General features: G+C 30.6%; 1 long non-coding RNA gene across 1 annotated transcript in view; it reads right to left on the reverse strand.

Annotated features, from left to right (window-relative positions):
* Nucleotides 1-25,605, reverse strand: part of LOC145247966 (uncharacterized) — a 30,316-nt gene extending 4,711 nt beyond the window's left edge. The window contains exons 1-4 of the long non-coding RNA XR_013863311.1: nt 25,268-25,605; nt 16,031-16,079; nt 603-686; nt 322-404 (exon numbers count right to left, since the gene is read on the reverse strand). This is a non-coding gene — a long non-coding RNA (uncharacterized LOC145247966). The remainder of the gene's footprint in view (nt 1-321; nt 405-602; nt 687-16,030; nt 16,080-25,267) is intronic.
* Between the last annotated feature and the right edge of the window lie 227 nt (nt 25,606-25,832).

Consider the following 25,832-nt stretch of genomic DNA (forward strand, 5'->3'; position numbering starts at 1 on the left):
GTTGGGCAAAAATTTACTTTCATCATGATTAATGTTTGTGCAAATTTTTTTTTTAAATTCAAGGCGTAGTCATTGAGAAAAGTGTGAACAAATGAATGGGAGTGAATTACTAGGTCCAATCCCTCTTTTGTCGGGAGACCAAAAACACAAACCCAAAAAGTCAATGAAAGCCTTTTTTATTAGGTTGGCACAAAAATAATGTTTTTATAGTTGACCATCAAAAAACCACATTATTTTTGCACTAACTTAATATTTCAATGAAAACAATGTATGAATTAGAAAACAACTCTATAAATCTAAAGCTATTTCATAATGACTTACCCGAAAGTAAGCTCTTCTGATGTCACTTGGGGTAACATCATTAATAGCCAAGTATGTTCCTACAGCAGCAACACCTCCAAATGCTGTTGAGAAAAAAAATAAAAATGTTTATAGGATTCTGAGAGGGACAAAGAACAAATCTTACATTATAACCATATAAGTATTCCAATGATTTTATTGGCATTTACTGTGGAATCATGTGAGACTATGAAATGTGAGGTGATTATTGCTATAAAATAGAGGAACATAAATTTGAGTAATCAAAAAAAAACACTATATACCCAGAGGAATGCCGAGACCATGTCTTAGGAGACTGGGAAATCTACGTCCAATGAGTGCATAGAAGCCAAGTCCACCACTGGCACCTAAAAGTAAAAAGAAACAAAACATAAAATCTCGAAAAAAAAAATCACGGTTTATGCATTTACAAATAAACAAGCACAAAAAGGTTTGTAGAGGAAGTAGTTGGGAGATTAGAAAGAAACCAAAAAAAAAAAAAAAAAAAAAAAAAAAAAAAAAAAACCCTAATTTTTGGGATTTGAATTAAAAAAAAAAAAAAAAATGCTTGTATTTCTAGGAATATTTTTATATTAATTTTTTTTTTTTTTTCCATTTCCCAATGAATTTATCACTTTAAGTTTTTCTTTTTGTTTTTAAACTTTTTTAAACTGAAATAAATAAGACTGGAATAATTAAGTCAACATTCTTAGGATTCATTTTTGCTCAGTTAAAAAAAAATGCTGAGAAGTGATGAATCATTTTTACATTATTGAAGAACAATTTGTTCAACAAGAATTCTTCACATTTTAATAAAGAAACGATTCCGACAGTTGTTCTTATTAGATATGCTGGCTTTTTTTTATAAATTCATAGCGTCAAATTGATTTCATTTACTTTAAGAGAAAACCCTAACCTTGCATCTATACATTGTCGCACTCATCTGATGAAAGTTGGGTTTCTTCTAGAGTAATTGCTTTAACAAGGCTTGAGAGCAATCTATCCCATAATCTGTTAAGTGGAAGTGATGCGGTAATCCAAACCAAACAAGACAAAATGATAAGCACTTTTAATATTTAAATAGCAGACTGGCTGCCTATATATATATATATATATATATATATATATAAAAAAAAGGAGTAACATGTGTGTTTGTATGTACAAACATTCGACAACCCACACCAATGGACCAATCATAACGATGGTCCCCCACCTAGGGATGGTGGGCAGCATTTTTCAAGATTAAGGTTATGGTGAAGGCCGTAGCCTATATATCTTACAGCCCACACTACTCGATCGATCATGACCAAACCTGACATGATGATGGTCTCTGACCTAAAGATGGTGCTGGATATGACCTTAAACTATATCCGATGGTGAGGCCCCAGATTGCGAGCTTTGGGAGTGTGGAGCCACCCCTTAATTGCCATTGCTCCCAGGTCCACTCTGACCAGGATTGGTAGTACCTGTTACGGTCCCAACTATGAGTTTAATAGAAACGGACGTGGAAAAAAAAAAAAAAAAAAAAAAAATTCTATTAAAAAATTGTTCTTCAAAATAACTGGATTCGGCATTAAATAACCTGAAAAGGGTTGATATGCCATAAAACAAAAACAACCAACCAACCTGACCTAGAGATGGTGCACACTATTTTTCAAGGTCAAGGTATTGCTAGTATATATATATATATATATATATATATATATATAAAATTCACCTGTCCATCCTTTTTTAAAAGATGGAATCACCCGATCATTGAAGACAAGATTCAAGCAAACAAACAAGGACGACCAGATGGTCCACAAAGTTTTATAATTATTAAGATAAATAGATTAAAAACAGCCTAAAATATTTCTATAGAAATTAGTTATGCAAAGAAATATTAGAACGGCAGTTTTCAAATTAATTCTACCCATTGGTTCCTATGTTTTATTTTGAAAAAGAGCCAAGGCCATCGATTTGAGTGTTTTAGACAAATTCACTTTGAACCGATTTTGTTGGGAGGAGAGCGTTCACTCATCTTAATATATTCTTTAGAATTAAATTGCATTTGTCTTTCGTGAAAAACCCTTGGAGGATGAGGGTTAATCGGACGACAGGATCATTAATTGAATCGTGATATTATGAGAAGATTGAAAATGATGACAGAACAAAATTTGAGGACAAGTTCTTGCTGTGAATGTCTCCCAAGGAAGAACCAGAGATTGCGGTTCAGTCGAGCACCTTTTATGAAAATAATGATAGAGTAGAGAAAGATTAGTAACATCTGTGAATTACTTTGAAAGATCAGAATTGTTTTCGAGTGAATCGCCAATTGTTTGTGATTTGTCTATAAAAGGCAAGTGTTTAAATTCTTATAAATTGAAGCACAGGTGTTACAAAATCGAAGCATTCAGCTTTGTTTTATGAATAATTTGGATTTCATTTGCGAAAGAAAAACCAACAAATTTATTGATTTTATATTTTTTTTTACATTTCATTACATGCAAAATATGCAACAGACACAAACGCATAAAAGTGCGTCAAATGATTTTTGTGTTTGAAAAATATTACTTAACCTCTCTGGAGATTGAATGCAAAAACACTAGCATTAAGTTTTGTATGACTATACTATTGCAGCATAATCATACGGAACATCACTGAAGTTAAGCAACACTGAGCCTTGTTAGTACCAGATGGGTGACCATTTTCAAATACCAGGCACCGTATCTAGGAATTTGACAGCTCCCTACAAGAACTGCAAAAACCTAACATTGTCATCTCTCCTGACCGGAGATATACATGCGACTGCAGATCGCTTGTGAATTTCTATGACACTTCCTCCATTGGAGGAAACCTGTTTAACTCACATTGGGTGAATGCTATGTAAAAAAAACAAAGAAAAAAAATCACTATTCCATTCAAACAACTATTTTGTAATTTATTCAAATTAACTCAGGAAATGTTCAAGAAGGAACAGCTCGACATGACAGAAAAATAATAATTCTGCATGATGAATTCAACAATCAATCAATTAGGACATATAATCAATCAATCAATTAGGACATATAATCAATCAATCAATTAGGACATATAATCAATCAATCAATTAGGACATATAATCAATCAATCAATTAGGACATAAGCTAAAAAATAAGAGATTGGGCGAGAATAATAAAAGAATTGATTCTTGAACGAGTCACTTTTAATCATCCAATCTGTGGCCAGCAATATGAGTAGTATCATCTGTGCTATCTTTAGCTACATAATACATATTTGATTGCCACCCTAATGCACCAGCATCAAAAATATTCTGTTGATTCCATGTTCAGGTAAGGATAAAAATGATTCAGATTTGAACTTCAAATTGACCAAACAAAAACCGAGCCTTACACGTTTTTTTTTTGGGTTTTTATTTTTTCACGATCAAACTAACCAATCAAATTTACTACTTGTTGATTTAATATTTCTTAGAAACTTCCTCCTTTGGAGAAAGCTGGTTCAACCAGTTCAGGATTAATGCCACATTAGGTGCAGGTACTTAGCATATATGAGGCCGTACCCTCTCACTAATATCGAATAACCATCCTCATTTGGCAAATCATGTCTATATTCAACAACCAATACACAAGATAAACTGATTCTGTATCAAGCAAGTTCACAAAATAATCATAAGCGCAGGCAGATCCTGTTGGAATGTAACCTAATAATGGTTGATCCAATTCTTGAAAATTCATTACTGGATATTTCCACAATTGTTGATCACGGAAGATCCTTTGTCATGAAGTGCATGAGCAACATTCAAATCAATCATTAACAACAGAAGCAAGCAATAAAATGAAAGTAATGTCTTTAAAAAAAAAAAAAAAAAAAAAAAAAAAAAAAAAAAAATCCCAAATCAGAGAATTATTGAATTTTAATAAAATTTTCAGTATTTTAATTAATAAACGTCAATATAAAGTATTTATTTAAGAAATTAAATGTCTTCAATACTTAAACACTAATTGCTACTTTCTTTTTCACTCACATTGCTTTGTAAAGGTGGGCACTGTTTTTCAACAATGTGTAAAAGTGCATTTCAAAGATGAAATGCATTTATGCAATATCTCTCTCATATATATATATATATATATATCTTATTGAAAATTAATTAAAATTCTCAAAAATAAACATTAAAAACCTTTAAAGAAGGTATACAGAATTCTTAATTATCCGACAAGGAGTACAGATAAACTTGAAAGACCTTATTCCACAGTTTCGGAAAGTGCAATTCTTCTCATCAAAAGAAAGAGGTTTGCAAAATATACAATAAATTTTGCAGATTAATGCATTAAAAAAAAAACTACAAATATGAATTGAATCATATTTGCATAAAAAAGTTTTTAACAGTTATGAAAGTTTATGATTATGAAAACAGAAAGGGGGGGGGAGTATAAAAGCATATGGTAAAAACTCCATTGGATAAGGAGGTTGAACAATGTTTAAGCATTGTAATTTCGCATACCCATCTTAGCAGCAACCACCAAATAGTGCAACGATGAGAAGCGCTGACTGTCACCTAGGCAGTTGAATTTTAATCCTGCCTTGAGGTAGTTGCTAATCTAGCCACACTGATGAGCTATGATACAGTGAAACAGTACTGTATGTGGATGACTGTGTGTGTGTTTTTTGTTGTTAAATAAAATAAATATTTTATATTAACAATTATTAACTAGCTGGCTTTGCCCCCTTGATTTGCAGAGTTTAATACTGGAAACATTAATTTAAACTAAAAAACATTTAATTCATAATTTTATTGTAAACACAAAACAAAATCTTTTTCATATATTCATAGATAAATCGTTTTCATTTATTGATAAACATTAAAATTTTGGTAGTTACAAATTTATCTCTTAAATGTGACCACAAAAGCAAAAGAAATAAATTTGCCCTTTCATTTGCAATTTAGAAATAGATTATAATTTGTTGAAAATCTAAAGAAAGGAACATCTGAACACATGGTAAATATTCATAATTTAAAAAAAAAAAAAAAAAAAAAATCAAAGAATAATTAATAAAATGGCCTTTTTCAAAACCAATATGCAAATTAGCTAACATTGTAACCAGTGTTGCATATACATAAGTATACAAAAACAATGGTTTATTGTGTGAAGTTGAATCAAATTGAAATGCAGCATTTTGACTTTAGCGCAAGTGATTGGGCTGAATTTTTGTTTGCATTCCATTTCGATAAATACTGGAAATTTCATTAAGATCAAATAATTAGGATTTTGGGATTTAATTTTCAGTCAGACGTATTAATTTTTTGGTTAAAATTAAAGTATTACTTTCACTTTTCTTGCCCAATCTGTATTCTGTCTATCACATCACTTTTTAAAAGTGTTAAAAATATCTCAACTCAAGTATAATATTCTATATTCACATAGAACTGTCTCCAAAATGATCCTATTGAATCTCACAAATTTACATAGAATTTTCTGCGTATTATACGAATTAAAAAAATGGTTCATCATAAAATCAAAACATTCAGCGGAAAAAAATATTTTTGCTTAAAAATCTTAAGAAAAAAAATAGCAGATTGAATCCTTTGAAAACAAATTGTTTCAGTCTTATTTTTCAGTGTGTGCAAAATTTAAGAACCCTTCATTGATCTCTGAATATTCATAAACACATGGTACAATACATTCAGATAAATGACTTATGAAGAAGTCATCAAAATATAATTGTGTTGATAAATCAGATGGAAAATCAAACACTTTTAACAGAAAATCTTTGCAGAAAAGAAATTTCTGGCAACGAAAAATTAAATAAAATACTCTGATCTTTTTTGTAAAGTTTTTCCAATCTTACATAGTCAGAGTATAAAATTAAAAACATAAATAAATAAAAAAAAGTCCCTTATAAAATAAAGAGACCATATTTTCCTCATTTCTTAAAACATGAGAAAAATAATTTTACTGTCCAAGCAGTTCAAATTGAAAAATAATTTCAAATTGTTTTGAGCTTGAATAATTAATAAAATGGCCTTTTTCAAAACCAATATGCAAATCTTATTCAAGCAAGAAATATTGATAGATTTTTTTTTTTTTTTTTTTTTTTTTGCCTTCTGTTATTCAATGGATGTGGAATTGATACGATGTGTTCATAAACACTCAGAGAAAAATAAATGGGAAAGTGTTATAACATGATATGCAGCTAATAGGCATTTCCTAATGCTCTTGCACAACTCAATCTTCAAATAACATAATTCTACATGAAAATTTTCCTTCCGATAAAATTTAAAGTAACGGTTTTAAAAAAAGAAGTCTACAATCTGTCAAAAATCGCTTGTCAACTTAACTATTCCAGGCTAGTAGTTAGTAATGGAGTTGATTCTTGTTGGCTAGGTGTGAGGTAGTGTTCCAGGTAACTTTGTAATTGATTTTATCCAAGTATTAGAAAGAGCCACTTCCAAAATTCTATCGGCCATGTTGGAGAGACGTTCAATGCCAACATTGATTGACAGTCTCTGCAAAGTTGCTGTTTCATCATGTCTTCAGCTTATTTTCTCCCAGAAATTGGTACATCTTCCCTAACTCAGCATTTTGCAGTTGCTCTACAAATTATTTTCTCAAATGGAAGCTTGATTAATTCCTGCTTCAACATTCTATATATTTCCATATCTCCTTCCGTTTAAGGAAGAAAAAATATATTTTGGAGTTATATCTGTGTAAAAAAATAAAAAATTATAGGATCATTAGATCCAAATGGAGTAAACTTTAGACTCCCAGCATTAAAGGTCCTGGATATGACCTAAAACTATATCCGATGGTGAGGCCCCAACGATGGGGAGTGTGGAGCCACCCTTTAATTGCCATTGCTCCCAGGTCCACTCTGACCCGGATTGGTAGTACCTGTTAGGGTCCCAAGTATGGGTTAAATAGAATCTGACTTAAAAAAAAACAAATATACCCCCATTAAAAATCGTTCCTCAAAATAACTAGATTCGGCATTAAATAACCTGAAAAAGGTTTATATGCCATAAAACAAAAACAACTAACCAACCAACAACCCAACGGCCAATCCTGGATCTTGAGGTAATTGTTAGCATAATTGTCAGATTACATTAAGGTCACCAATTGTGTAAATAATGAAACTAACACAACTGCAACAAAGTTTTATTTCCTTAAAAGTGACTTAAAAACTTTGCCTATCAGTTTTTGTTAACCATCTACTCAAATTAGGTGACATAGATAAAGGGTATTGCATTGACATTTTGATTGCTACAGGAAAACAAACTCATGACATGAAAACATTTTCATACAAATAATTGTTTAAATTTATTTCGTATACATCCTTATTACTAAGAAACAAGAAAAAGAGTTAATTTTAGTATAATAATATCTATATAGAAAAGAAAATGTGAACATTCTGATGAAATGTGTTCAATTTAAGCTGGAAATTTTTGACTCGACTCAAATTAGAATATTTTTTAAAAAGGCATGAACAAATTCTAAGCAAAGATAAACATTTAATAAATCTAAAATTTATGTGAACTAATTTCTAACAAGAATTTATTTTGGGAAATTTTTAAAAAAGTCTTCGATCTCTAGACAAATCATATTTGTGTTTATCAACTGTTATAAATACTGTATTAACCATGGGTCCGTATCATAATTTATAGTTTAATCATCAATACAAATTCTAAATATCACTAGTATTTTATCTAATGAAAAGGATTTCAAACAATTTTTTTACATAATACGAGCTGCATCTATCCAGGATTGCTTAAAAGTCATTTTAGTTTATAATTTTTATTTTTAAATTTATACAGAAAAATAAATGAAATTTTTGTTGTAAGATTAGCCTACTTCTATTCTATTCTTTGATTTAAAAAGAAAAAAAAAAAAAAGAGTTATCTCCCCCTTGAATATGAACGATGTGTCACGGGACTTATTTTGACATCGAGTTTCCAGATATTATCTATTCCTTTCCACAGTAATTTCTGTTTGAATGAAATTATGAATTTTTAATAGTTATTTAGTAATTAAACAAAAAATGTATCAGTAGTGCTATGTTCCTGTAAGAAAATCTAATGCTGATAGAAAAAAGTTGATCTTTTAATTGACATTTGCTGCAAAAAAAAGGCATTCTCTGCACAAGATATTCCAAAAGAATAATAGTATTTGCAAAGCAATTATTAAAGTGAATTACATTTTTTTCTTCTTTTTAATGACATGGGCCAACACTAAAGAAATGGCTATTCAGAATAAAATATTGATATTTTAGAACAGAAGCTACTTACATATGAAGTAGAAAATCTGGCTGGCATAATTATATATATATATATATATATATATATATATATATATATATATATATAAAGGCAATCATTAATTTTTAATTTCAGATTCTCTTAGAAATTTGTATAAAATTAGTAATTACAGCATTAGAATTAATATTTTTTTTATTAAAAACTTATTTTTACAGAAAAATCTATTGGTTATACATATGTAAAAAAAAAAAAAAGAGAAAAAAAAGGTAAAACTCAAAAAAAAACATATAAAAGCTTTCATTATTTGAAAACTTATGCAGAAAAGTTTATTTTACATGTTAGTCGATCATTTGAGGACATCAAACATTAATTTTAAACAGATCTTATTTTCTATAGTTTTGTCAATTTTGTGGTAATCATTTTAGAAGTCAAACAAAGCCAAGGAAACCTTTTACTGTCTTGAGAATTGCTATTTTGAGGAATGTTTCACAAAGTCACTAAATTGTGGTGTGAGTTTATAATGAGAAAACAAAGTCTGTGCAAACATTTAAAAAAAAATTTTTTGTTAAATATTATGAGGAATCTTTACAAGTTAAAATTTATTGAGAAATACACATTTTGTATCGAAATATAGGCTTTAAGTACGTAAACATTAGCTTATGGTTCAAAAGACTGCCATTTTTGGATAACTTGTTATTCTTTAACTAATGTTTACATATTTAAGTTGTGTATTTTGCAATGCAAGATGTGTATTCCTCAATAGATTTTAACTTAAAATTAGTCTTCATGAAATAATATTTAACAAAAAATTTTTTTTTTTTTTAAATGCCTACACAGAATTTTTTTGGCTATAAATTCGCACCACAATTGCACAAATACTTTAAAGTAAATTCTGAATGTACAATTTTGTACACATTAAAATGTCAATGAATATCAAGATAAACTGAAAATGTATGAAAATCTATTTAATATGAATTATTTAAAAATAACCAAAGTTTATAATTTTTATATTAAAAAAACAAACTACAAATACAATTTTCTATAGCTTTACAAAAAAAAAAAAGAAAAAAAAAAAAAAGCTTATACAAAATTCAATGTTTACCATATTTGTAAGCTAATGTTGCAAGAGTCTTTCAAATTTGCAGAATTCATTTTTGTTTGTTTGTTAATTAAAAATCGTTGTTGTGCAAGAACATAGGTCAAGTTAAATGTGATCATTAGCTTATTTTTTAAATTTATTTTATACCATTAAAAATATACCATAGTTTTATTATTTTTCTTTTAATATAAAAAAAACTAAGGGCAGCAAAGATAAAGAACACAAGAGGAGAAGGAGAAGGAGGAGAAATGGTAGTTTACAGGTCGCCACCTCATATGTTGGATACATATATCCCAGCAAACTTCAGTAGCCATCTTGTCGCCAGTGTGATCACCAGCATGATGTCGGCCAAAATTCTCTCATCTGCAAGAAACTGAATGTCAGCAGCAAAACTCAAGGCAACTCAAACCTAAAACTTGCATTCAACTTTTGAAGAATCAAGCAATCAGTGTTGATTTCAATTCAATTAATGTGTTAATGTACAGTTATTCAAGTTTAAACTGTTTGGTTAAAAAGCCCAATTAAATCAATATTAGCCAAGACTCAAATAAACATAAAATTACTGCATTTAATTAAAAAAAAATTGTCTAGAATTGAAACCAACAAAATTATAACAATCATCTACCATTCACACATATTACACAAGGCTACCAGTGACCATACTTTACATATATATGACCAGCAAAAGCTGACAATGAACATAGTTTTTATTTTCATAATGACATCAAATGTTTGGGGATTTTAAAAACATTTTTGCCAATATATGCAATGGGGGTAATTTTTTATAAAATCGTTGCACCAGGTATGATTTAAAAAAAAAAAAAAAAAAAAAAAGCATAAATGCATCGAACAGATAACTAAAATTATAGTAACAAAATTACAATCCTATTTTCATTTGATTTATTGATTAAAAAAACATAAGAAATGATCTTGAAGATCAACTACAAAACTGAATTAACATGAAATATTAACAAGGTCTTATTTCTAAAATACAATTTCTAGCTATGGCAGAATAAATGCCAGCAAGAAAACCATGACATCTACTTACTATCTTGTACAATTTGTATGATCATATTTGTAATTTGACTAAAAAGCCCTTCCGCCACATTTTTCCAGTCAGCAAATGTTATTATTGAGTTCTAAAACAACTTATCTGTTATACACGTTGGAAGTTTATAAGAGAAATTTTCATTTTAAGCAATATATATTAACCCTTTATGACTTGGTTGAACTAATTCGTTCAGTCGTAAATAAATTAATATAACGGCATAAAGTGGAAATTGATTCAAACACGTCGTGTACGTATTAGTTCAGCATCTGGGTAGATGCCAGATACCTCCAGATTGCAACAGTCCATTCCTTACATTCAGTATGCCACCATCTGTCTCAGAGAGTTGAGGATTTTGTTTGTTGTCATAAACACATTTTTCAAGTACTTTCAAGTTTATGAAATGCAAAAATTTTCAGTGGTAGTTTAACTATTGAACTTCATTATTTTTTCAGTTTGAAGAAAATCATGGTATCATTATCCTTTAAACTAAAATTCGCAATATTTTTTAATCATCTACATCATAATTCAGGTCATAAAGGGTTAAATATCAGCAAAAATTTTGATGATGAAAATAGGTTTATAAATACAATTTTTTCAAAAGAAAAGTGGGTAAAATTAGGAAAAGGCACCCATAAAATTTCAATACTTACGTCTTCAATTCAGAGTTTGGACGGAGACTTCCAAAACAGAAGTGTTGACAAAGAAACTTGAGTATAAAATCAACAATAGATTTTTTTTTTTCTTGTTTGGACAGTGTTTTAAGCATTTTTTTTTTTTTTTTTTTATTTAGGATCTAGAAAGGAACTGTATTTGTTCAACTATAACTTCAACCTCAGAAGAATTGTGTCATTTCTTATAGGAAAGCATGTTCGACACACCGAACGTTATCAAATAAAGCTGTTAATGGCTTTTGCTTTAACCTACCAATTTATAAGATTGGTTCCTTGGAGATTTTGATTAGATAAAATCCGTTTGTAGAAAGCCTTTTTCCCTGCAAAAACTTATGCAATCTTCTACAGAAAGCAAAATAGTTGCATATGAAAAACACAAGGTTTATTATGTTTCTGTTTTTCTAACTCGATTTTTCTGAATAAATTGTCTGCTGAAATGCAACCACATTTTATTATATAGATGAAAATGACGATTTCTAACAAATCTTAAAAATATTTTGTATACAAAATATGAAAGTGCTAGTTATGTAAAACTTTATTATAAGAATCGGAGACAAAAAAGTCTGTGATTGCTTCTAATGATATTAAAATTTTTCTTAACAAAACAATATTTTATATGAAATAAATATACAAGACAAACTTTTTCAAGATCATTTCTGCCATGATCTATGCTGAAACTATAAAATAACTTTAAAAAGATATTTTTAAATATTAAATTTTTTTTAAAAAAATTACATTTTTGCAAAAGATGCACATTACATGTTTGACTTTTGTTTAAAAAAACTTCCGTTACTATACTTATGATAGTTTTCATTTTATTTATTTTTTGAAGGTGTAATAACTTATCTAGGCCTGAAGGTCACTCGAGGATAATGGTTAATGAATGTAAGGTGGTTATACAGTAATGGTGTAGATTGGGTAGAATTTGGATTATTTATGGGGACGCCTCAGTCAAGAACTTGTTTACATTGGACTTGAAAGCTACCATATTGTAATTGGCCGGGAAGCAAGCCAGTAGAACAGTGTTCCACAGGTAGGCAGTTCTAGGAAAAAAGGTTTGTTCATTGAATCTGCGTTTAGATTTAGGCACAGATGGGGAGTATTGGAAATTGTATTTGTAGTTAGAAGAGTGCTTTTTTTTTTTTTTTTTTTTGGTGAAAGTCTGACAAGGGGAGGAGGATCAAAGATTGGAGCTCAGATAAGCACTTGCCATGAAAATAACGATAGAGCAGGGACAGGCTTGCAATGTCTCTTCTGTGGGAAAAGAGGTTGCAAAGAAGAGAAAAGGGCATCAACTACTAGGTTTTAAAACCGGTTTTGAGGGTGGATGCTGAGCAGCTGCTGCCAAGATGTGGCAATAATACTCTATTTTAGGATGTACTTTGCTCTTATACAGATAGAGGATTGCATTGGCAATGAGATATCTACTGGAGAAGTAGAATGACCCAACCATTTTTCCAGCAAGCTGGGCAACAGATTTGATGTATGTGTTTTATTTTAGATTAGGAGTGAAGGTCAGTCCCCGAAGATTGTCAAGACGTGATGCTTCTCCAAGACGAAAACCATTCATTTTAACTGGCGCCAATTTTGTCGAGTTGGTGAATTGTTATTTTATTTGACTTTGTGAGGGGTCTCTTTAATCATCAAGTCTTGATTTCTTGAGCTTATTTTCTTTTTTCAATTTGAAGTATTCAATTATGTCAGAAACCTCAGAATTTGAAAGGAAACCATCACTTATTTGTATCGGCTGTCTTCAGACTTCATAAAATTCAAAACTGCTTTGGGATTCTCCGTACATACCAGAACAGGTTACGTCACAACTGCAATTGTATGGTTGCTTATTCCTAATGATTACCAAAACTTATCTTGGATTTTTTGTTAAAAAAAGGCCAAATAAAATTATAATTCGACTTTCGAACGTGTATAACGAGTACTTACCTTAAAAACATTTTTCGAAGTTATGAACGAGGCTTTGAGGAGTACAAGATTTGTTTTTGCAGATCCAACCATAGAAATGGCTAATTTCTAGCAAAGGTCAAATTAATGACATTTATTACAACAAAAGACAAAACAGCAAATGCTGGCAATTCTCACTTGAGTTTAAGATACAAATAGTTTTGAACATTTTGAAAACACGATTTAAACATGATTGTACAACTGACTTTCAGAAACACAGAATAGAAATTGATTCATAAAATATATTTAAGCAGCAAATTTTTCTTTTCAGTAGATTTTCATGTATTCTCATGAATATGTAATACCCTTCCATCTCTGAGTCTTGTCGAAGGAAGAAAGCATTTTTGATTAGTGATTGAATGCTTTTAGAAGCCATTTTCAAACAAATGTTTATTAATAGAAAAAAATAAATGTTCTTGTAAAATAAGTTGCTAAATACATTCAACACCTATTTCTCTTATATATTCTTGCGCGCGAGTGTAATTAAGTATTGATGCCAGTACGAGAGTCAGCTAAAATGCATAAGATTCCCGCCCTCCTTCCTTGATTAAATTTTTATTCGATTGGATAAAAGCAACAAATTAATAAATGCTCACATTTTAAATGACTAGTGAAAATGTAACAAACAATCCCATCACCCCCTCCTGTCACGTCACATATTTCTTTATCCCCTTACCCTCCTCACATTCATTCAATCTTCCTAAAGATAAAGAGAGAGGGAGGGCAAGTAATTTGAAATAAAGTTGGTGTGCAAATGAAACCACATGGGGGCAGAAAATAATTTTTTAAAAATATTCTGAATTGAAATATAGCATGCAGACATCGTGAGAATCCATGGCGGAGAAATCACCAATTTCACCATGGGTCCGAATTAACTCAAGTTGGAAAGTTGGAGATAACTACATGGGATAAAGGGCCAACTTGCTTATCTATATTTCTCAATATAGGCAGACACCCCAAAGAAACATTTACTGCAAATTGAGGAATGGCCGTGTTACGGTGAACATCAAAGAACTATTAAAATTCTGGGAAGCTTGGGATTGGACGATGATTTCTCTTGAATAGTTTATTTCCATGGATCTTTCATCTCATTCGGATTATGAAATGAGAGTAAATTACGCTTACATAAAATAAAGTACTAATATCATTACCCATGAATAAAATTTACTAAGAGCAAATTTCTTTAAAATAATTAAATCAAAAGATATTTTAGTAGTAATATTTACTATTTCATGCATGAATTTTATTTATTGCCTTTGTATATTTTCAACTTTATGTCACTGTCTATCGGCCATTTTTAAATTTCTATATCCAGTTTATAATTTTAATTTATTGAAAAAAAAATCAAATATTACTAAAAAAAAACAACGCTATTATTTTATCTTTATACTCTTGTTTTTTTTTTTGCTAGAACATGATTTTAAAAACTAATAAAAAAAAAAGTTGCTTGGGAGTAATGCCAAAACTCATTTCATCTTCATAATTTATATGACTGAAAAAGGAATTAACTGCTTACTACTTAGCCATGAAAAGAAACCTTGAAATATTTCAAATTTTTTCTTCTATCCTTAAAAAATTAATGTTCATGAAAATCTTTAAAAAAGAGAGAGGAGTACATGAAAATCTTTAAAAAAGAGAGAGAAGGAGTAAGTTTTCTGCTTAAATATATTTTAATTATATATTTTAAGTTCTGAAACAAAAAAAAATTGTTAATAGTTATTAAGCATTATTATAGGAATATTTGCATAAAATTTAATCCAAAGTTTGAGAGTCAGTTATACAAACAATTAAAAAATATCTAAAACAATTTTCACTTATAAATAACCTGAAATAACTGCTAAGAAATTTTCTAGTACCTGGTGCAACTTAATAACAAATTGTGATGTTTGTTTGCCTTAAGTGATAAACACCCTAGATATATTCGTTCAACAGACTGCATGTATATACGAATGTAAGATACGTGTATATCTTCTATCTGGTACAATAATTACCAAAAATAAGTCCACATACATCTGTAAACCAGTGATTGAAATTGAATTTAAAGATAGAGCCATCTAATAAAACATTTTTAACACTATTTTTTAAATTGGTTTAATTATACTACTTGTTATACTGTTATGCACACGACTTGATCTTAAACCAACGGCTAAAATATAACCAATTGCACCTAAAAGTTAAAATTAATTCCTTCTAAAACTACACCATATGTGTTCAAGGTGATTTGGGGTTTCAAATCACAGCCCCAGCTAATACTTATCAAAAACGCAGCTTGAAAAATGATAAGTTACAAAACTGCAAGTCAGAAAGAAATGCCAACCACTGACAATGGTCTACGTGATTACTCCAGTTAAACACGGCAATATGAATATTGAGAGAAAGAGATTTGAATTAATCACTGCCAAAATATGTGAAAAGGCATAATTTCAACTGGAGAGCAAATCTTATTGATGAACGTATTTGACAGGATTAACAATTCAAAGTTTACTAAAAAATAATCTTAGCCTCCTTTAACACTCAGAAGAAAATTTAAAAAACAAAAGGCCAAAAGAAGAGTGAACTGATGACAAGGTACAAACATCACAATTTGAAAACAAGGGTCTTAATGAAAATATTCAAATAAAGAGGGAGAAAGTTGGGGGGTTAAATTTTAGGAGATGGTATTTAACAAAGAGAAACATTATAATCTTTAGTGTTGTACATACCAAATGAAAAAGCTGCCATGGACATCACAACTGCTTGTTCATCTCGGCTCTGTTAAAAGAAAAAAAGAAAATAAATTTGAAATAGGTGTTATCTATTTGTGAATTTACAAAAATGATTTTAAAAGATTTTCTTTGAAAATTTGCATACTTCCTTGGATTAATATTAACTTTAAGATAATCCTTAGAATTTTTGCATGACCATAATGCATCATCAGCAGAAAACGGCTATTTTTAAAAATGGTAAAACCTTGTAACAATAAATTTCAACAAGAAGCAACCATCCTGCCAGCTAGCATGGACAATTTTTTTTAATTAAATAGATTTGTTAACAAAATATTTTTAAAGGTGTTTTGAAATGGTGCATTTTTTTTTTTTTTAACGATTTCCAAAAAGTTAATATTGCTCTATTGATCTCAAACAATATCAAGAAAATTAGTAACCAAATCATATAATTTTATTGCGTAAAATACTTAACAGACTTGAATTTGCTTTTAAAATCAACAGAATTTAAATTTACTTTACATTTCTAATTCATCAAGTTGATCCAAACATTTTAAATTTAAAATGCAATGAATAAAACAAAACAGAAAAAAAAAAAAAAAAAAAAATTTCCAGGTTTTCTCATTCTAGACAAGCCTCGTCCATTTTTTAGTTTCAATCTATGCTAAGAGAAACGATTTGGTTATGTTGAATAACTCCATTTCATCATGGCAGCCAAATGTGACGTCATACATTTCTACCAGCGTTAGGCAAAAAATATGCTGTATTATTTGGGCCGTTTTTTTTTTCTTCTGATTTTTGCAGTAACAAATATTATATTACAATATTTTCTTTTTCATTTTTATTATGAATAATTAATAGACTTTTTGTTTCAAACATAAAAGCAATGTTTTTTATAAATGAATGTGGCTCGGTTGTTGTGTTCAGCAACCATATTGACTTTTCTATTTGCTTCGTATTGCCTGTTTCAACAGACTATGGCTTTTATGCCAAGATTTTCTTTTCTGTTGCTGTGGATTAAATTTAGATGAAAGGCATAGTTTGGCCTAATAACTTGTTTTATAACAAAAGGGGTGTTATTTTTTTTTTTACACAAGTGTTTGAAATTCTTTTGTCTCTCTGATATTGGCAATTACCATGATTTACATGAAGATGATGGGCTGTGTATTTGTTGTATCCTGTTTACATGCGTATGAAGCTAATTTTACAGCCTCTTTTATTTTGTAGCCGTTTGGTTCATTCAAAATTATTTCTTTTATAAATCCAATTTGGACGTGTAATTCTAGTCTAGGTTTGTTCAATTTGTGAGTGCAGAAATTTTTTATGCAGGATGAGTAAATGTGCTCCTTTGCTCATGAATTTTGTTAGATATCGGCAAGCAACCCAGAGAAGAAAAAAACATTCGATGGGTTGCACACATGCAAATGAATTCAAACATGAAAAATTCGGATCTTTCCACCATTGTCTAATGAAATGCATAATTTGACCCAGAAATATGTGAACAGATATTGGTCAAAAAAAGGAAATATTAAACATTCCAATAGAAAAAAAATGTTTTTAGAAATAAAATCGTCACAAAGAGAAACAGTCAGTTTTCTTCACCGGCCAACAACCATGCACCCCCCCCATGCCTTTCAGAAAGATCAAAATACAGTAATAATTTATCGGTGAAAAACTGATTTGTTGGTGCGAATTAACAGTAATAAATTTTTGTAGATCAACTGTGTTGTGATTTTTACTTCACTGTCAATGTGCGCATATATTCCAGCAACAAAAGTAGATTTTAACATTATAGACTGAACAATGCATTTTGAACAGTATAGACTGAACAATGCATTTTGAACAGTATAGACTGAACAATGCATTTTGAACATTATAGACTGAACAATGCATTTTGAACATTATAGACTGAACAATGCATTTTGAACATTATAGACTGAACAATGCATTTTGAACAGTATAGACTGAACAATGCATTTTGAACAGTATAGACTGAACAATGCATTTTGAACAGTATAGACTGAACAATGCATTTTGAACAGTATAGACTGAACAATGCATTTTGAACAGTATAGACTGAACAATGCATTTTGAACAGTATAGACTGAACAATGCATTTTGAACAGTATAGACTGAACAATGCATTTTGAACAGTATAGACTGAACAATGCATTTTGAACAGTATAGACTGAACAATGCATTTTGAACAGTATAGACTGAACAATGCATTTTGAACAGTATAGACTGAACAATGCATTTTGAACAGTATAGACTGAACAATGCATTTTGAACAGTATAGACTGAACAATGCATTTTGAACAGTATAGACTGAACAATGCATTTTGAACAGTATAGACTGAACAATGCATTTTGAACAGTATAGACTGAACAATGCATTTTGAACAGTATAGACTGAACAATGCATTTTGAACAGTATAGACTGAACAATGCATTTTGAACAGTATAGACTGAACAATGCATTTTGAACAGTATAGACTGAACAATGCATTTTGAACAGTATAGACTGAACAATGCATTTTGAACAGTATAGACTGAACAATGCATTTTGAACAGTATAGACTGAACAATGCATTTTGAACAGTATAGACTGAACAATGCATTTTGAACAGTATAGACTGAACAATGCATTTTGAACAGTATAGACTGAACAATGCATTTTGAACAGTATAGACTGAACAATGCATTTTGAACAGTATAGACTGAACAATGCATTTTGAACAGTATAGACTGAACAATGCATTTTGAACAGTATAGACTGAACAATGCATTTTGAACAGTATAGACTGAACAATGCATTTTGAACAACCGGCCAAAGTGAATATGTAACAATTTTATCAGAAATGTGATACACGGTAGCTTAAAAATTGTATTAATTTTATAAAGCTTAGGACATGCTGAATGTATTGGCATCAAAATTAATTTAATAATTTACCTGATCTATATTAGCGTAAAATAACATGAACAGTAGTTGATATGGAAATGGTCAAACAAAGAGTAAAGTCTTTTAGTGATTTCGGAACATATAAAACTTTATAAAAAATACTTTATTTAAAACTAGCAAGAACCGTGTACTGGCATTGCATGGTGGAAATTTGACCCAGAGCCAGAACAACTACAGTTACCCCCCCATCCCCGAAAACGAAGTAACCTTTGACTATCTAGTGCATCATCATATGAGAGTTACATAAATTGCTGACTATGAGTAAACAACTAAAAAAATGGATAACAGGTAGATGGTAGTGGTTGCTAGTGGTAGTCATTCTAGGCTCAAGAAAATTACAGACACTGATGGCAGTGGCCAAAATGAAAGCATCTGAATTCCACTGTCTTGCATTGTCTGGTAGTGGCAGCTAGTAGAATCCACTGGCTGTTATAGTTAGCAATTAGTGTTGTTTCAGAGCAGTTATTTGCCTTTACAGCTACCAATGTTGACGCATGGCAGTCAATATCGATCGATCACTGTCATCCAGTGGCAGTCATGACTTATCTGCATTATTGGAGGATCATGATCTTTTTAGTTGGTTAATGGCACCATTATTCTGATGTTTAAACTATATTTTCCCCCACTAAATATTTTTTGTTTCATTTTTTTCATTCACATTCAAATAATACTTTTGACTTTTTTTTTTGTCTCAAGTAGTACCTTCAAAAAAGTTTAGAAAATAAAATAAAAACAAGCACGAAATAAAAGTATGAATCAAATTTAATTAAAGAAATAAAAAAATAATTCAAAAAATAAAATATATGCTCGATTACAAAAAAAAAAGTGTATATGAAGAAAGTGAAAGATAACCTCAGGGAGCAGCCATTAAATTAAAACCAGTTTACGCAAGGTCCACGTTCCCCGTGAAGTACACAAAAATTAAATAAATTTCTTAATTAATGAAAATAAAAAAAAAAAACTTTTTTGGGCGCTTATGTCAATGGATCATTAAATCTAAGAGAGATAATCAATAAAGATATAGCAAAAATAAGCATATTTTGCAAGATATAATTTGGGACGCTGAAATAATCAGAACAATGAAAGAATGTTAAATAAATAAAAAAAAAAAGAATGATTACGCGATTACTGTAGCCGAGTTCCGAAAATTGCTAAAGCAGTTTACGAAAAGGAAACAAGTTAGCGAAGTTAATCAACAAACTTAAAAATATAACCATGTTAAGTAACAAAATAAACTTATTAATTAACGTACACAAAACGAAAGTAAACACAACCTGTTACAATGAAACGATGTTAATTAATCAAGAAGTTGTTGTCCAATTAGCCAAAGAAAAATGTTTAAGCGGGAAAAAAAACAAAAAAAAAACTTTATCTTGTGCAGAATCTTTGAACATTGTAATTTTTTCCTCTTTTTTTTTTAAATACATTTGTACATAGTAGTAAAAAAAATAAAATAAACTTTAATCTATATATATAAAAGGCAAATGCGGCACGCACATTTTTGTATGTCCAAGAAAGGCTTTTTTTGCCAGGCTTCTCGGGGGAGGGGAGTGTACTATGTCTTAGAACTGTTTATATACCCCCTAGATAATAATATCTAGGATTTGCGAATGCGCATCGCGTCTAGATTTATTTACGTAGACTTTTACACAATTCTTGCTATTTCGGCCCATCTTGTGTTGATTCGGCTTTTTCGTATAAAAGCGAAACTGATGTACAACTAAAGTGTAGTTCTCGGCCTATGGGGCCCGGTAGCATCCAGAAATTGTTTTCATTCGAACACTCCCCTATTAAAAAGGGGGCTGGTTTTCCCCAACACGCTGGGGAAATAAAACCAAACAAAGTTGGGGAAAAAAAACAACCCAAAAGAACTATCCCGCAGTTAAAATTAATTGCGGAATTGAATTTCCTTTGACCTAATTAAATTCGCCACGCACCTGCGACTTGTGTGTTTAAAAAGTTAAATTGAAATTCGTTTCAGTTTGTTTCCATTCGTGGCCGAGCGGTAACTCATCAATTTTCTCGCCTCAACGTTCCGGGTTCGATCCTACCTACCTACCAAAACTATTTTTTTTTTTTTTTTTATTTTACTTTTTCTTCTTTTTAGATCATATTTGCTGGGTTTTTTTTGTTTGTTTGTTTGTGGTTCCGATTTTTTAAAAGAAGTTTAACATAGGGTTTGGATCTAACCCCCCCACACACACACACACACCTACAAACACCCGGGCAACGCCGGGTACCCCAGCTAGTCATAGACAGAAATGACTGATTGCCTAAAATAAAAACACAAATTTCTTAATTTTTAATTTATTTTCGTTTAAAAAAACAATTACATTGACGGTTTAAATACAAATAAATGTAATTTACGTTAATTAATTATTATACGCCTCAAATTATACCTTGCAAAGTGAAACTACAGAATAGTAAAAAAAATAAATTTAAATTAAACTTTAATCATAGCCAGAAATGACGGTTTAAATACTTCCAAATATCCTTGCAAATGTCTGATGACGAAACTTGAAAATAACCATAAAATATTTATATAAAATAAAGCAGAATTTAAAAAAAAAAAGGCTAAATTCGTGAAATTTGGCCTTAAAATTACGAGTGCTTCTAAAATAGGCGATATCGATTTATTAGAATGTATCATTTGAAACTGAGTATCCCTACAAATATTTAAATATGGACGTTTTCAATTTTTTTGTTTTTTTGTTGATAATCTATCCATTCGATACTAATCCGCTAAAAAAAAAAAAAAAAAAAAAGAGAGGGGCGGGGGCAAGTTCCTTCAGGTCCGCAAAAAAATCAAATAGACTAGTTTTGCAGGTTACGGTTAAATAGTCAAACATTATTTTGAAGGTTATTTGCCGTTTCTGATGGTTTTCCAATCTATAAGATCCGCAGATATTTTGATCCAGACAGTTGGAAAGCTGTGGAAAACGGAGCGAGCATGTGTAATAATGGAGCCGTAAAATTCAGCACGGCGAGTGTGTGGACTTCTGGAGGCAGGATTTGAACAAGATGGATTTTTCTATCGCATGTGACTGTTGTTTTCAGTGGGTGCACATGAAGTGCATTTGGTAAAAGAACCTTCACTAAGGATTTGCAGAGACTGTTATGCCCGAATATTCCGATGCGTTTTTTAATATTTAATTTTAAATAAATTTTTAATGTTTCAACATTTGTAGTAATAAGAAAAATTCAGGTGCTTATGCACTTATGTTACCGTGCTTTAAAAAAAATATATAGTATTTTCAAGTTAAATTGAAGTTTTACGATATTATTTTTATTGAATTGTTAGATGAAAGGGTTATGGTATAAAGATGGGGTCCAAAAATCCAGTCTCGTTCTGAGTTCGGGGAAAGGTGCGTCTGTTACCTGTGTTTAGGGAGAACCTAACCCCTTTGAATAAACGCGGTAAAAGAAATAAATAAATTAAGTGATGCTGCTGTTTTTAATTTTATCAGTTTGGGTTAAATAGATATGAGTTTCTTTCAATCTATTTTTCAAAACAAATTGTACATATTTAACAGAAAACCGTTTTCGTTGCGTATAAGAAAAACGGTGCAAATTGTGCACACATTGGTGGTCGTAATATCCATTAAAAAAAATTATTTGATCGATTATATTATCGATTATTTTCGATTTTGTTACGCATACAGTACACAATTAAAAAAAAAAAAAAAGGATTACAACGGAACGAAATTAAAATTTCCATTCCATTTTTAAAACAACCGCAAACCAGCGCTTTCGACAGGTTTTACTTTTTTTAATTTAACTTGTACTTAAAAATATAAAAGTGAAGAAAAAAATAAAATCAAAACTCGTAAAGTTAGTTTTATTTAGAAAAATTCCATTGAAAGCCAAAAGAAAATGGCGTCGATTCATTCTCTCTCAAGAGATGAAAAATAAAATAATGAATACTAACGTTAATAAATTGAGACTATCACAAATTTTATTTTATTTCAAAGTAAAAAAAGAAACTTGGAATAAAATATTCTTTTATAGAATAATAATTAGAAAACCGACCCCCCCCCCCTTTTTTTTCATAGAATTGATGATACTGACTGCTATGCCATAGCAGTAGTGGCAGTGTCATGGTTGGAGTTTCCGTCGTCTCAAATTCTCTTTTCAGACGATTATTCGATTTCAAATCAAATTATCGTGTGGAATGTCCATAGGAGAATGGGCTGGGGTTAATTTCGATATCTAAAACCTAGTATTTTGGTTGATTTGTGCTTCTGAATTAAATAAAAATGGCACACACGCACACATTTTTTCCGACAATGACGTTTATCAATGATATTATCGGCAGCGTTGTACGTGCAAAATAAATGGCGATCTCCAAAATGCATCAATATTTTGACCCCCTCCCTTCGGTTAAAAATTCACCAAAATTCACAAAATCAACCAATTTTAATGCAATTTTTAGTATTTATTAATTAACGACCACAGAATATAATGAATCCATTATTTTGTTATTACTTTTTAGAGAAATTAGAGAAACACCTTCGCTTTAATTAAATTTTTAAAGGACGCATGAATTTGTTCTTATGAAAATATCTACAATCCTATTTTCAAAATAAGATATCGTAGATGTTTTTTTTTTATTTCAGGAATATTACGAAAAAAAAAAAAAACCCTTTAAGTTTGTGTTAATGACATCTATATAACTTGAAGAAAAATCATTTTCTCGAATTTCATTGAATAAGCAGTGTTTATTCAATATTTTCACCAAAAAATATCATCGCAAAAACTATTTCATGTGATTTTAATAACAATTCTCGTGAAAATTTCAAATGAAATATATTTTCCTCGTGTGACATAATGGTGTAAAAATCAACGTAATATATATTTTTTTACAACAATTTTAATAAATTCTATGGGAAAATAGGTTGTCATTTTAAAATCACATTGTAATTTAATATTGCAAGATACGGACCGTGCTGAAATAACGTTTTAGAAATCCAGAAAGAAGAAGAAACCTTTTTTTTTTTTTTTAAACTATTCTATACTTTTATTTAACAAAACACAGTAAATTTTTATACAATTTTTTACTCCACAATTCTTAACATGGGGGAGGTGGGAGGGTGTTTATTTCGAAAGCCATGCTTAACATGGGAAATGTTGGGTGTTTATCCTGACAGCCATTCTTAACATGTGGAGGTTGGAGATGTTTATTTTGAAAGCCGTTCTTAACATTAGGAGTTTGGGGGTGACTATTCCGAAAGCCATTCTTACCATGAAATTACTGAAGGAAGTGAAAAAAGTCGTAATTGTTTTGCTTTACGCGCATGCACATAATTTCTCGGTTGTGAAAAAAAAAAATGGATTTATTTCCGCTAAGTGGCAGTGTCGGTCGCAGAAAAGTGTATTTGCTTATCGCACGCGCGTACAAATATGGCGACCAGTGAATTTACAGTGCATAATACAGGCCTTTATATCTCGAAAACTACTTATCTCTGTAAAATTTAAATAAAATCTTATTCAGCATAGTCAAAAACTTGTAAAAGTAGTCATTTTAAAGACATTTATGGAGGTGAAACGAATGTAAAAAATAAAAATTCCGTTTTTTTTTATTCAAGAAAATCAAATTTTACGACTGACAAACGAATAATCGTAGTGTTTTCGTCCGCCATGATTAAATCCGATGAAATAAATAAGGGGGAGACAAAATTCGAAGAGGCGAAGTAAAAAGCAATATTATGTTTAATACGGTTTTAGTTTATTAAAATCGCTAAAAATCACAAATTTTGATTTTCTTAGTTTAAAATAAAGCTAGTTCAATTCACGTTTTTTTTTTTTTTTTTTTTTTTTTTTTGAATGACATCCCCGTTCTGCGACGAGTACGTACACCATGTAGATTTTTCTGTATTTTTTTTTTTAATAAGTGTAATTCTGAATAAGCACCCAAGTTTTTATTTTAATTGACGTCAGCCCACTTGTCTCGTATCCTGTTTTAAGATTTCATATAGACCTCTTTTCAGTCTGTAGAGACAATGGATACCCCCTGAAAAAATGGTTTACGCGGGAGGGATCTAATGAAGCAAGGGTTGTGTAATCACCGGAATTTCTGGAATAAAGGAAGTTCGGTGTTATTTCCTTCTCCTAGATTAGTTGCCGAAAAAAAGCTTGGGAGTATACAGTATACTTTACTATCTAGTCCATAGGTGAAAGAGGAGGGGATATACAGGTTAATACCTTTTCCAATTGTATTAACGAAAGTCCGCGTCTGTAACCACTGCTACTACACGACGTTCATTAGTAATGCTTACCTTGTCGGTGTTACAAGTAATGTCTTCGATGATTGTCTGCAAAGAAGGGCACGCCATTTTTCTCTTCTTGTTCTTCACGGGATGAAATAAGGGGAGATGGATCGAGTCGTTCGATGCAGGAAGTGCGGAAAATAAGCGAAATAAACGTCTGGTAATGGCCGTAAGGTTCCTTCCAAAGTGAATATAAAACGAACACTGCGCTTGTGACGTATGACGATACTCGCTTTTTGATTGGTCGAGAGTTCCGACCTCTGGAGGTGATAGAAAGGTAGGGGAGGGGGTATCACCTGTTTTCTTTTACGCTCCCTCCCCACCGTTTTATTGTCTACGAGAGAGAGAGAGAGAGAGGAGGGAGAGAAGTCTCACTGTATTTCTAATTGTCTTTCCTATTATGTGTCTTACCTTTCTTTCTTTCTTTTATGTAAGAGATGGAGGGTTAGGTATTCCTCTTCTTTCTTTCTATTGGCTAATTCTCGCCTTTCTCTTTTGTGTATTAGAGAGAAAGGGGGAAGTTTCGGTTTTTGTCTTACAGTATGAGAGAGGGAATCACACTGTTTATTTCTTT

This window comes from Euprymna scolopes, chromosome 26 (assembly GCF_053919585.1).
Source record: "Euprymna scolopes isolate OS-2025 chromosome 26, ASM5391958v1, whole genome shotgun sequence".
Classification (NCBI taxonomy): Eukaryota; Metazoa; Mollusca; class Cephalopoda; order Sepiida; family Sepiolidae; genus Euprymna; species Euprymna scolopes.